Raw genomic sequence first — 12500 nt, 5'->3', positions numbered from 1 at the left:
CTGTCTGTTGTTACAATGGAATTTAAAAAAAAAAACAAACAAAAAACCCCAACTCTATTAAGATTTTCGATAGTTGGAAAATAATAATAAATTAAGATTTTCGATAGATTGAAAATAATGATAAATTGATTTTAGCAGGGCTGCTGAGTTAGCTTATAGGAGCGAGCTAAAGTAAGAAAGAAACACGCCGAAACACACCGACCGGCACCCCCGACGACGACCACGGGTAAACGGCGGGACTTTGCCTCTTAAGCAAGTTTGACTGACGACTACCACGGCTATTCGGCTAGCTAGCTAGCTAGGTAGGTAGGTAGGTAGGTAGGTAGGTAGTCCTCCTCCTCGGCCACCTAGCCGTCGTCGTCGTCGATCGAGCGACCGGGTATATTCAAGACGCCTCTACCGACACCACCACACCAGCGGGCAGTTTAGCGAGCTTGCCAACTCCTCTGCCTCCTCAAGCGCTTCCAGACGCCTACCGACACCACATGCTGCTGGCTGGCTGTCTGTTGTTACAATGGAATTTAAAAAAAAAAACAAACAAAAAACCCCAACTCTATTAAGATTTTCGATAGTTGGAAAATAATAATAAATTAAGATTTTCGATAGATTGAAAATAATGATAAATTGATTTTAGCAGGGCTGCTGAGTTAGCTTATAGGAGCGAGCTAAAGTAAGAAAGAAACACGCCGAAACACACCGACCGGCACCCCCGACGACGACCACGGGTAAACGGCGGGACTAACTGTGACTCTCTTAAGGTGTGAGGAGGCTTTGCCTCTTAAGCAAGTTTGACTGACGCCTACCGACACCGGTCAGGTCGGCGAGGCTCCCGGCGGCCCCGAGCGGGACCACAGGTTGCGGAAGGCGTCCAAGTGAGCGGCGGCGACGCCAGGAGGCCCCCGGGGTCGACTCCGCGGCCCCCGGGTCGGTGTGCGGGCCTCCAGAGCTCGATAAAGTAGTGGTGTCGCTAGCGGTCGAGAAGGCACTTTTCGACGCCTACTGCCACCCCCACATGGCGGTAGGCGCAAAACTGGAAAATCGCCGACCAGAAATGTCGCTTCGTATAATCGACGTTTTTTTTGACCACCATTTTCAGGTGTCGGAGGTGGGTCTGGACGAATACCAACACCATTTCTGGGGTTTCACAACCGCCCGGCTTCTCCGACATATGTTGGAAAGGAGTAGCGATCGAGCGAAGGGGGCTGTCGGTAGGCGGCCGCGGGTTGCATGTGTGCCCGGGACAGCACCCCCATCCAACTAAGGGGTGTCCCCCGGGGGCCAGGGGGACCTCGTCCAGGTCGGCCGGGCGCTTCCAGACGCCTACCGACACCGGTCAGGTCGGCGAGGCTCCCGGCGGCCCCGAGCGGGACCACAGGTTGCGGAAGGCGTCCAAGTGAGCGGCGGCGACGCCAGGAGGCCCCCGGGGTCGACTCCGCGGCCCCCGGGTCGGTGTGCGGGCCTCCAGAGCTCGATAAAGTAGTGGTGTCGCTAGCGGTCGAGAAGGCACTTTTCGACGCCTACTGCCACCCCCACATGGCGGTAGGCGCAAAACTGGAAAATCGCCGACCAGAAATGTCGCTTCGTATAATCGACGTTTTTTTTGACCACCATTTTCAGGTGTCGGAGGTGGGTCTGGACGAATACCAACACCATTTCTGGGGTTTCACAACCGCCCGGCTTCTCCGACATATGTTGGAAAGGAGTAGCGATCGAGCGAAGGGGGCTGTCGGTAGGCGGCCGCGGGTTGCATGTGTGCCCGGGACAGCACCCCCATCCAACTAAGGGGTGTCCCCCGGGGGCCAGGGGGACCTCGTCCAGGTCGGCCGGGCGCTTCCAGACGCCTACCGACACCGGTCAGGTCGGCGAGGCTCCCGGCGGCCCCGAGCGGGACCACAGGTTGCGGAAGGCGTCCAAGTGAGCGGCGGCGACGCCAGGAGGCCCCCGGGGTCGACTCCGCGGCCCCCGGGTCGGTGTGCGGGCCTCCAGAGCTCGATAAAGTAGTGGTGTCGCTAGCGGTCGAGAAGGCACTTTTCGACGCCTACTGCCACCCCCACATGGCGGTAGGCGCAAAACTGGAAAATCGCCGACCAGAAATGTCGCTTCGTATAATCGACGTTTTTTTTGACCACCATTTTCAGGTGTCGGAGGTGGGTCTGGACGAATACCAACACCATTTCTGGGGTTTCACAACCGCCCGGCTTCTCCGACATATGTTGGAAAGGAGTAGCGATCGAGCGAAGGGGGCTGTCGGTAGGCGGCCGCGGGTTGCATGTGTGCCCGGGACAGCACCCCCATCCAACTAAGGGGTGTCCCCCGGGGGCCAGGGGGACCTCGTCCAGGTCGGCCGGGCGCTTCCAGACGCCTACCGACACCGGTCAGGTCGGCGAGGCTCCCGGCGGCCCCGAGCGGGACCACAGGTTGCGGAAGGCGTCCAAGTGAGCGGCGGCGACGCCAGGAGGCCCCCGGGGTCGACTCCGCGGCCCCCGGGTCGGTGTGCGGGCCTCCAGAGCTCGATAAAGTAGTGGTGTCGCTAGCGGTCGAGAAGGCACTTTTCGACGCCTACTGCCACCCCCACATGGCGGTAGGCGCAAAACTGGAAAATCGCCGACCAGAAATGTCGCTTCGTATAATCGACGTTTTTTTTGACCACCATTTTCAGGTGTCGGAGGTGGGTCTGGACGAATACCAACACCATTTCTGGGGTTTCACAACCGCCCGGCTTCTCCGACATATGTTGGAAAGGAGTAGCGATCGAGCGAAGGGGGCTGTCGGTAGGCGGCCGCGGGTTGCATGTGTGCCCGGGACAGCACCCCCATCCAACTAAGGGGTGTCCCCCGGGGGCCAGGGGGACCTCGTCCAGGTCGGCCGGGCGCTTCCAGACGCCTACCGACACCGGTCAGGTCGGCGAGGCTCCCGGCGGCCCCGAGCGGGACCACAGGTTGCGGAAGGCGTCCAAGTGAGCGGCGGCGACGCCAGGAGGCCCCCGGGGTCGACTCCGCGGCCCCCGGGTCGGTGTGCGGGCCTCCAGAGCTCGATAAAGTAGTGGTGTCGCTAGCGGTCGAGAAGGCACTTTTCGACGCCTACTGCCACCCCCACATGGCGGTAGGTGTAAAATCGGAATAGACCGGACCAGGAATGTCGAGGGGGAAAAAAATGACAAAGTCCTGGTGTGCCTAGGCGTCGAGAAGGCACTTTGCGACGCCTACCGACATCCCCATGTGGCAGTAGGCGTAAAACTGGAAAATCGCCGACCAGAAATGTCGCTTCGTATAATCGACGTTTTTTTTGACCACCATTTTCAGGTGTCGGAGGTGGGTCTGGACGAATACCAACACCATTTCTGGGGTTTTCCAGTTTGAAAGTTTTATAAAACATGTTCGGTAGGAAGCACACTTTGGTGTGTCGGTTCGTCGGAGCAGCGACTCTTTGCCTCGTGGTGGTCCGGAACGTCTCTACGGGCTTGTCGCAAAGGCGTCAGAAAGTGGCATCTCCGCCGCCTAGGGCTGTCACCGTTATCGCTGTCGCCGCGCTCCAACTTGTTTTGATCCGCCGCCTTCGTTCCTGCCAACCGTGCGCCCGCTCATCGTCGTTAGGTTATAATACGTGGTACGTGTGTGTGCTTCTCCGTGGACCTAGGGCTGCTCGACGTGTCGAACGATATGTTGGAACAACTAACGGCTCCTTTTCCTGGTTCCATAGTCGTCGTGGTACCCGCGTCGTCAGCCATATCTATGTCCACCATGTTTAGCCGATACGTTTGCTGCAGCTTCTGCTTCCGCCTCAGCGTTCGCCGCTCTCAGCCGCCGCTGTTGTTGCTGCCGTTCTGCCATTCAACCACTACCTGCGAATCTTTCGATGATCGGCCGAACGACCCATCGCTGTGCGACCGATAAATCCTCCGGATTAGGGAGAAACGCCGCCGCTCTCTGCCGCCGTCGAACGGAAAAACGTACATTGTAACGAACGAACGAACGAACGAACGAATTAACGAACGAGCGAACAAACAAACAAAAATAGCCGCGGGGGATGCACTATGTAGATCCTGATCCCCTTGTAACCATACGTACGTTGTTCGATGCTCTCCCGTCCTGGAAGTCGCCGCAGCAAACAGGAGGATGAGCAGCAGCAGGCGCCGCCGCCGTAACCGCCGCCTGCCTGCCGCCTCCTACTCCTGTCAGCGTCCGATCTCACAGCCGTGTGAACGTTCGCTGACACCCGATTTCTTTCCGTCTGGCAAAACCTTGGACGTCCCGCTCGCGGTACACGTGCTGCAGCGACTTCTCGTCCGACAACGCATAAGCGTCGACGTCTGCCGCCGCATCTTCTGATACGTGGACGGTGATAGCGCTAGTCCCTTCTTGCGCCACCTCCACCTTTGTTAGCGCCAAAGAAGATCGATCGAGCAGTCGTGGTCGCAGTCGATTAACCCGTTTTCACCGTCCGCAGTTCCCAAGCCGCCGATCAAGTCGTTGCTCTTCTTGTTCGTTCTTCCCATACCGTCGATTTGCACGGCTGCCGGATGAGCCATCCTCTGTCCGGCGAAGCGCTCACGTCAGTGATCGATACTTGCACCGACAGTCCTCCCGCTCGCGACTCGGTGCTCGAATCGGACTCGTTCGTTTTTATCTCGATGCGATTGTGAAAAGGGGGACCGGTCGTCAATGTCGTGTGTGTCGACGATGTTGTTCGCCCGGTCCGCCGCGTTGTTGTCGTTTTTTTTTTTTTTTTTTTTTTCCCCTAACGTTCGCCGTCGCACGGACGAAAGGGTGAGAAAAAAAAAAAAAAGCTCGAAAAAGCCGCCCAAAAAAATCGGACCGAGGAGCCGCTTGCGAGAACGCGCCATGTGCACGTTGTCTCTCCTCGGTTTTCCGAGCACGAACACGACGCCGGTCGGTCGGTCGGTCGACGAAGGCGACGACGAAGGTGACGGGAAAATTTACGCCGCCGCTGCCCTGGTCCAGCTCCTCCCCGATGACGGCTGTGATGTTGACGTTGACGTTGGCGACGACGACGACGACGACGGAGACGACGACGACGACGAGACGGCATCGATGGCGACCACGATGACGACGACCTCGACGAGTTCAGTCTGCACCTTGACCTCCGATGTCCGTGTGCACTGCCGTCGTGCTGTTTGTCGTTTGTCGTATGTATCGCTGTCAAGGGTGCCGTTGTCGTTGTTGTTGTCGACGTTGTTGCTTGCTCTCTCGTCTCGGTCGGTTGGTACGTTGATGACGACGACGACGACGAAGACGACGACGACGACGACGAGACGGCATCGATGGCGACCACGATGACGACGACCTCGACGATTCCAGTCTGCACCTTGACCTCCGATGTCCGTGTGCACTGCCGTCGTGCTGTTTGTCGTTTGTCGTATGTATCGCTGTCAAGGGTGCCGTTGTCGATGTTGTTGTTGTCGACGCTGTCGTCTGTTCTCTCTTCTCGGCCGGCTGTGACGTGGACGTTGACGACGACGACGACGAGACGGAATCGATGGCGACCACGATGACGACGACCTCGGCGAGTTCAGTCTGCACCTTGACCCTCGATGTCCGTGTGCACTGCCGTCGTGCTGCTTGTCGTTTGTCGTATGTATCGCTGTCAAGGGTGCCGTTGTCGTTGTTGTTGTCGACGTTGGTCGCTTTCGTTCTTTGAGTCTCGGTCTCGGTCCAAGTCAGGGGAGAAACAAAAAAGAGGCCATCAGCGCGGGCAGCGCGCTTCTTCTGACGGCGAACCCCCTCGAAAAATAAATAAACACGTGCCCGTCGTTGTAGTTGTCTGTCTTATGTCGGTCGGTCGGTCGGTCGGTCTGTCGTTCTGTCGAAACAAAGTCCCAAATTCCAACGATACCTGGTTGATCCTGCCAGTAGTCATATGCTTGTCTCAAAGCTTAAGCCATGCAAGTGTAAGTTCACGCCACGCATTAGAACGGGCGAAACCGCGAATGGCTCAGGAACCGGACCTAATCCTCGGGACCGTATTCCTCCTCGGAGGCGATGGATAACTGTGGCAATTCTAGAGCTAATACATGTGACACAGGCCGCGATCGGTCGGCGCGCCGTCGTCGCCACGCCTCGCGCGCTGGCACCCGCGTCGGCCGTTCCGGGTCGCGGCGCTACATATTAGACTGAGACCGATGCGCGTCATTCCGTCCTCCCGTCGTCGGCGTTCCCGCTCGCGGGTCCGTTCGGTGGCGGGGCTCATAGGGCGGCGCGCTCCGCTTTGGTGACTCTGGATAACTCACTGGTCGATCGCACGAGCTTTCACGCCCGGCGACGGGTCTCTCGAGGGTCCGCCCTATCAACTGTCGACGGTCGGTTAAGTGCCTACCGTGGTTACTACGGGTAACGGGGAATCGGGGTTCGATTCCGGAGAGGGAGCATGCGAAACGGCTACCACATCCAAGGAAGGCAGCAGGCGCGCAAATTACCCACTCCCGGCACGGGGAGGTAGTGACGAAAAATAACGACGCGGGACTCTGTCGAGGCCCCGCGATCGGAATGAGTACACTTCAAATCCGTTAACGAGGACCAACCGGAGGGCAAGTCTGGTGCCAGCAGCCGCGGTAATTCCAGCTCCGGTAGCGTATATTAAAGTTGTTGCGGTTAAAAAGCTCGTAGTCCGAACTCGGGTTCGTGGTCGCGCAAGCGGCCCCGGGGCGGCGGCGCCATCGTCCGTCGTTGACTTTGGTCGTCCGTTCGCATTCCCGGCCCTTTCCGCCGGTGTCAACCGCTAGCATACCCGCCACGCGGTCCTGCCGGCGAGGTGGACGAGGAGGTCGTGATCGGGATCCGGGAAAAAAAAAACAAGTGGTCGTCGGTTCGGTTCCGGGAGTAGTCTAACGGGGGGGTGCTACGTGTGTGTGTTTGGGTGCGTTCATTCGCATCCCCGCACTCTGACCCCCGCGCTTCTCTCCCTCTCCCTTTCCGCGCGTTCCTCTTTTTTTTTGAACCCCCCGGTCCGCTCCGAGTCCCTGCTTCGTGTCTTGTCTGCGCGCGTGTTGCGGTCGGCGGTTTCTCCTCCAAGGGTGCTCTTAACCGAGTGTCCGCGGCGGCCGGTACGTTCACTTTGAAAAAATTAGAGTGCTCAGAGCGGGCTGTTCAAGCTTGCATACGATAAGCATGGAATGATGGAAGAGGGCCTCGTCTACGTCTGTCGGTCTCCGTCTACGGCGAGGCAATGATCGAAGGGAGCGGTCGGGGCCACTCGTATTGCGACGTTAGAGGTGAAATTCTTGGATCGTCGCAAGACGAACTGCAGCGATGGCGTGTGGCAAGCACGTTTTCCTCGATCAAGAGCGAAAGTCGGAGGTTCGAAGACGATCAGATACCGTCGTAGTTCCGACCGTAAACGATGCCGACCGGCGATCCGCCGGCGTTCGCTTCCATGACCCGGCGGGTAGCCTGCGGGAAACCAGAGTTCGGTTCCGGGGGGAGTATGGTTGCAAAGCTGAAACTTAAAGGAATTGACGGAAGGGCACCACCAGGAGTGGAGCCTGCGGCTTAATTTGACTCAACACGGGAAAACTCACCCGGTCCGGACACCGGTAGGATTGACAGATCGATAGCTCTTTCTCGATTCGGTGGGTGGTGGTGCATGGCCGTTCTTAGTTGGTGGAGCGATCCGTCTGGTTGATTCCGATAACGAACGAGACTCCGGCCTGCTAACTAGTGCGCCGATGTCAGTGATTTTTACGGCGGGCTCGGCGTCCTCCGTGGCGCTCGGGTCCGGGTCGGTTTTCTCACGCACTTCTTAGAGGGACGGGTGGCAGAAAGCCACACGAGGCGGAGCGATAACAGGTCTGTGATGCCCTTAGATGTCCGGGGCCGCACGCGCGCTACACTGGAGGTATCAGCGGGGACTTCGCCCCGGCCCGAGAGGGTTGGGAAACCTCTGAACCACCTCCCGTGATAGGGATCGGGGCCTGTAACCAACCCCGTGAACGAGGAATTCCCGGTAGGCGCGGGTCAACAGCCCGCGTCGATCACGTCCCTGCCCTTTGTACACACCGCCCGTCGCTACTACCGATCGAACGGTCCGGTGAGGTCCTCGGATCTGGCCGACGACGCCGCCGGGCAGTGCGCGACGTGTCCGTCACGACACTCGTGCATCTACGCCTCGGCGTTCGATGCCTGGAGAAGACGACCGAACCCGATCGTTTAGAGGAAGTAAAAGTCGTAACAAGGTTTCCGTAGGTGAACCTGCGGAAGGATCATTACCGTTTTCCCGTTCGAGACTGGTTTGTTGTTTTCCGGCCTACCTCCTCTGTCTGTCGGCGTCAACGCCTCGAATGCGCGCAAACAAACCTATAAAAGGCGGAGCGAGAGATAGATTTGTGGTGACGCGGAGGTTTTTAAAGCCCCAGCTCTTCTTGCTTGCTTCCGCGTCTTACCACCTGTTTGTTTTTTCGCCCACCGCAAGTGATGGCCGCTTCTTCTTTGCCTTGTCGCCGCTTTATCGTTTTTTTTGTTTTTTTGCAGCCGCTGTGCCACCGCCGCTAGCTAAAAAAACAAACTACTCGCGACATTGCAATGCCGTCACGCCTCCTCGCACAGACCTCCTCGCACACTACTAAATCTATATAAACAAAAACTAATATAAAAAAACCAAGTGCTGAACCCTGGACGGGGGATCACTCGGCTCGTCCGTCGATGAAGAGCGCGGCCAGCCGCGATAACTGATGCGAATTGCAGGACTCAGTGAACATCGACACCTCGAACGCACATTGCGGCCCCGAGATCCCTTGTCTCGGGGCCACGTCCGGTCGAGAGGCGGAACGTTACATGTCTTTCTCCGTTAACGAAACGACATCTTGCCGTCCCCGTGCCCGCCCGGTCCTCGGCACGGTGGTAACCGGGACGTCGCAGGAGCGAGTGACGAGGGGGAAGAAAAATAAAAAAAGAATTGACTCCTTTCAATGTCTTTTTTTTTTTTAAAACCCTCTCCGGCCTCCTCCTTCGTCTCCCGCTGGCAGACCGCGGAGTCTTTTCCCTTTTCGACCGCGTGAAGAAACACTGTGGAGGAGGAGCAGGAGGAGTCTGTCCGAAAGCAGCCGAAGGGAGACCAAAAAAAAAGTACCGACCTAACCGACTGCCGACGTAAGCGCCGCCTGCTCGTCTCGCTCTCTGCCTCATGAAGGTGTCTCTCAGCGACGCCTCGAGCAGCGCGACGAGCACGGCCGTCGCACCGTAAAAAGGTGGCCGCGTCGTAGGCAACGCAACGTCGGATGGGGAGGACCCACGCTTTTTTTTAATTGTTGGCTTCTTCATTTTCGGTCGGACGGGCGCTATATCGGCCAGCCGTCGTCACACGGAGGGTACCGATCGAGATTCCTCTCCTCCAAACACCACACTCTACTAAAAACCGCCGCCCTCGGCTCGGACGAGACGACCCGCTGAACTTAAGCATATCGCTAAGCGGAGGAAAAGAAACCAACCGGGATTCCCTTAGTAACGGCGAGTGAACCGGGAGAAGCCCAACGCCGAATCCCGTCGCAAGTTAAAGGCTTCGGGACGTGTGGCGCATGGGTCGAAGGCAGCCGTTCGTTTTCGTCTCGCATAGTTCGGAGTTCCCTCGATCGGGGCCGCCCGCGGCGGGTGCCAGGCCCATTCGGTGCGGACGGCGAGCGACGGCCTTCGATCCGAGAGTCGGGTTGCTTGGGAACGCAGCCCAAATCGGGTGGTAAGCTCCATCCAAGGCTAAATACCGGGACGAGTCCGATAGTCGACAAGTACCGTGAGGGAAAGTTGAAAAGAACTTTGGAGAGAGAGTTCAAGAGAACGTGAAACCGCCCAGGGGTAAACGGGTGGGACCGCTCACCGCGATCGCGGGGGGACTCAGTCCGGTGCTGCCTAGGCTCGAGCCCAAACTCGATGTGTGTTCTTGAAAGAGAGGCCGTCGCGGCACAGGTCGTCGTTCGTCGTGTCCGCGGGGGACTCGTTCCCCGCGGTTCCAGCTTTTGTGCCCGCGTCGCCGACGAAGGAGACGGGCCGCGTGGATAGCGGGAAGGGAAACGTGGTGACGACCGCGGCGTCGGTAGGTGGCTGCGTCGGTTGGCTGCGACGGAGGGGACTCGTCCTCTCGATCGCTGCTGCCGCCGGGCCCTAACCCGCCGCATCCGTCGCCGCCGCTTCTTCTTTCCTCCTGCTCCCTCCGCGCGCGACTCCGCTGCACCCGTCCCCTTCATCATCGCTCGGCGTAATCATGGCGCGGGCGCTTCGGCGCGACCTCCGCGCGGCCGGCACCGGACGCACTTCCCCTCCGGTCCGTCGTCGCGACCCGTTCCCGGCGTGCAGGTCGAACACGCGGGTTTTTTTCCGTAGGCGGCAGGCGTTTCATCACCCTGAAAACCCCCGTCTTCCCACCTTGTGAAGTCGGGGGCCACCGGCCGTCGGGCCCGCGAACGTAACTGCCCCTTTCTGCCGGGAACGGAGGAAATCTGACACGATCCGTTACACGTGGCGAGCCGGTCCGTTTTGATCCCGCCGGAAGTCGCGTGCGGGCGACGCACTCTGTGTGTCGCTCCTTAGGCGCCCCACCGTCTCGGGCGCGTGCGCGATGAGAGGCGGGATAGGACTGGCGCGGCCTCGCCGTCACGCACCTCGCCGACGTTTCGGGTTCTTGTCGGGGGCAACCCCGCCCGCGCCCGTTTCCGTTTCCGGAGAGGTCGCTCGGCGACGCTTTTTTACTCGAGCCGCCCGCCACCCCGGGTCAGCGACGTGCATCGGCAACCCACCCGACCCGTCTTGAAACACGGACCGAGGAGTCCTGGCCGTTCGCGAGTCGTAGGGGCCACCTCTGACTAACCCCGAAGGCGAAGCGAAAGCGAGAGAGCGTGTAGGAGGGCGTCGATCGGGAGAGGTGTCGTGGCAAAGTCGTCCGGGGGTCGTCGGGGGGTGTCGTCGGTCTCGTGCCGTCGTCTTCTCCTCGCCTCACCCGCCTCCGAGCCGTGCCCGATCCCGCCGGCGCGGCGTTTTCGGCCTTCCGCCGTCGCTGCTGCGGTGCCCGCAACTTTTCCTTTTTTCTCTCTTCCCGAGAGAGATAGGAGAGGGAAGGCTCGTGGCTGACGTGCGGTTGTTTTTCCCTCCTCCCCGAGAGGGGACCGGCGCATCATCCAAAAAGGGGAATTGCCGGGCGCCAGCTTCCATATCCTCCTTCCGCCCATCGGTGAGATCCCGCGGCTTGAACTAGTCCTATTTTGTCGTCGAGTTTAGGCGCTGCGCGCGGGCGCATCACCCCCGGGTCGGTTTCCCCTTTTTCCGAGTACGACTCGGCCGACTCTGGCGTAGCGAGCGACCAGGGACCCGAAAGATGGCGATCCACGCCCGGTCGGGATGAAGCCAGAGGAAACTCTGGTGGAAGTCCGAAGCGCCTCTGACGTGCAAATCGATCGTCGGAACCGGGTGTAGGGGCGAAAGACCAATCGAGCCGTCTAGTAGCTGGTTCCCTCCGAAGTTTCCCTCAGGATAGCTGGCGCTCGATCGTCGCAATTCCATCCGGTAAAGCGAACGATTGGAGGCCCCGGGGCCGTTCACGGCCTCGACCTACTCTCGAACTCGGAACGGGTGGAACGGGCCGACTCTCCCGAACGACGGAGCCGACCCATCCGGCCGCCGCCGCCAGCACGCTTCGCTGGGCGGTTGGTCACCTCGAATGCGAGTGCCAAGTGGGCCACTTTTGGTAAGCAGAACTGGCGCTGTGGGATGAACCAAACGTCCGGCTAAGGTGCCTAACGCGACGCCCATGAGATCCCCGAAAGGGTGTCGGTCGATATAGACAGCAGGACGGTGGCCACGGAAGTCGGAATCCGCTAAGGAGTGTGTAACAACTCACCTGCCGAATCGACCGGCCCCGAAAATGGATGGCGCTGGAGCGACGGACCGATGCCGGACCGTCGCGGCGAGGAGCGATGAACTTTCGCGCCGAAACGATGCCGCGACGAGTAGGAGGGCGCCGCGGCGAGCACGGAAGCCTAGGGCGCGAGCCCGGGTGGAGCCGACCGCGGGTGCAGATCTCGGTGGTAGTAGCAAATATTCGAACGAGACCTTCGAAGACCGAAGTGGAGAAGGGTTCCGTGCCAACGGCGGTCGAGCACGGGTCAGTCGGTCCTAAGACGCGGGCGAAAGTCTTCCCGAAAGGCGCCGGATCCGTTATGAAAGGTGAAAGGAAAGCGAATCGAATCGAATCGAATCAAAAGCCCAAACAAAAAAAAAGCGGCCGGCCTCCCGTCGAAAGGGAATCGGGTTAATATTCCCGAACCCGGACTCGGAGAGGGCCCGGGGGTGGCGACGCTGTCGGCAGCGATGTCGGCGGCGCCCGTCGCTTCCCGGGCGAAACCGCGGTGACGCAAGCGAGCCCGGAGACGTCGCCGGGAGCCCCGGGAAGAGTTCTCTCTTCTTCGTAAAGGACCATGTCCGTGGAATCGGCTCGTCCGGAGATACGGAAAAGGTACCTGTAGAGCGCCGCGGCTCGGGCGGCGTCCGGTGCGCTTTCGGCGG

At 59.5% G+C, this 12500-nt stretch overlaps 2 non-coding genes and 1 pseudogene across 2 annotated transcripts in view; all 3 read left to right on the top strand.

The window, feature by feature from the left end:
* The first annotated feature begins 5850 nt into the window (after positions 1–5850).
* LOC145273447 (small subunit ribosomal RNA) lies at positions 5851–8221 on the top strand (annotated as a pseudogene).
* Positions 8222–8619: 398 nt separating this feature from the next.
* LOC145273499 (5.8S ribosomal RNA) lies at positions 8620–8777 on the top strand. Its single transcript, XR_013866392.1, has one exon. It is a non-coding gene; the product is annotated as a 5.8S ribosomal RNA (ribosomal RNA).
* A 593-nt stretch (positions 8778–9370) lies between these two features.
* LOC145273188 (large subunit ribosomal RNA) overlaps positions 9371–12500 on the top strand; it is a 5730-nt gene continuing 2600 nt past the window's right edge. The window contains exon 1 of the ribosomal RNA XR_013866218.1: positions 9371–12500. This exon is cut by the window's right edge and continues 2600 nt beyond it. This is a non-coding gene — a ribosomal RNA (large subunit ribosomal RNA).

The sequence above is a fragment of the Euprymna scolopes genome, unplaced genomic scaffold (genome assembly GCF_053919585.1).
Source record: "Euprymna scolopes isolate OS-2025 unplaced genomic scaffold, ASM5391958v1 sca1, whole genome shotgun sequence".
Taxonomy (NCBI): Eukaryota; Metazoa; Mollusca; class Cephalopoda; order Sepiida; family Sepiolidae; genus Euprymna; species Euprymna scolopes.
This window is presented reverse-complemented; position numbering and strand designations above follow the sequence as displayed.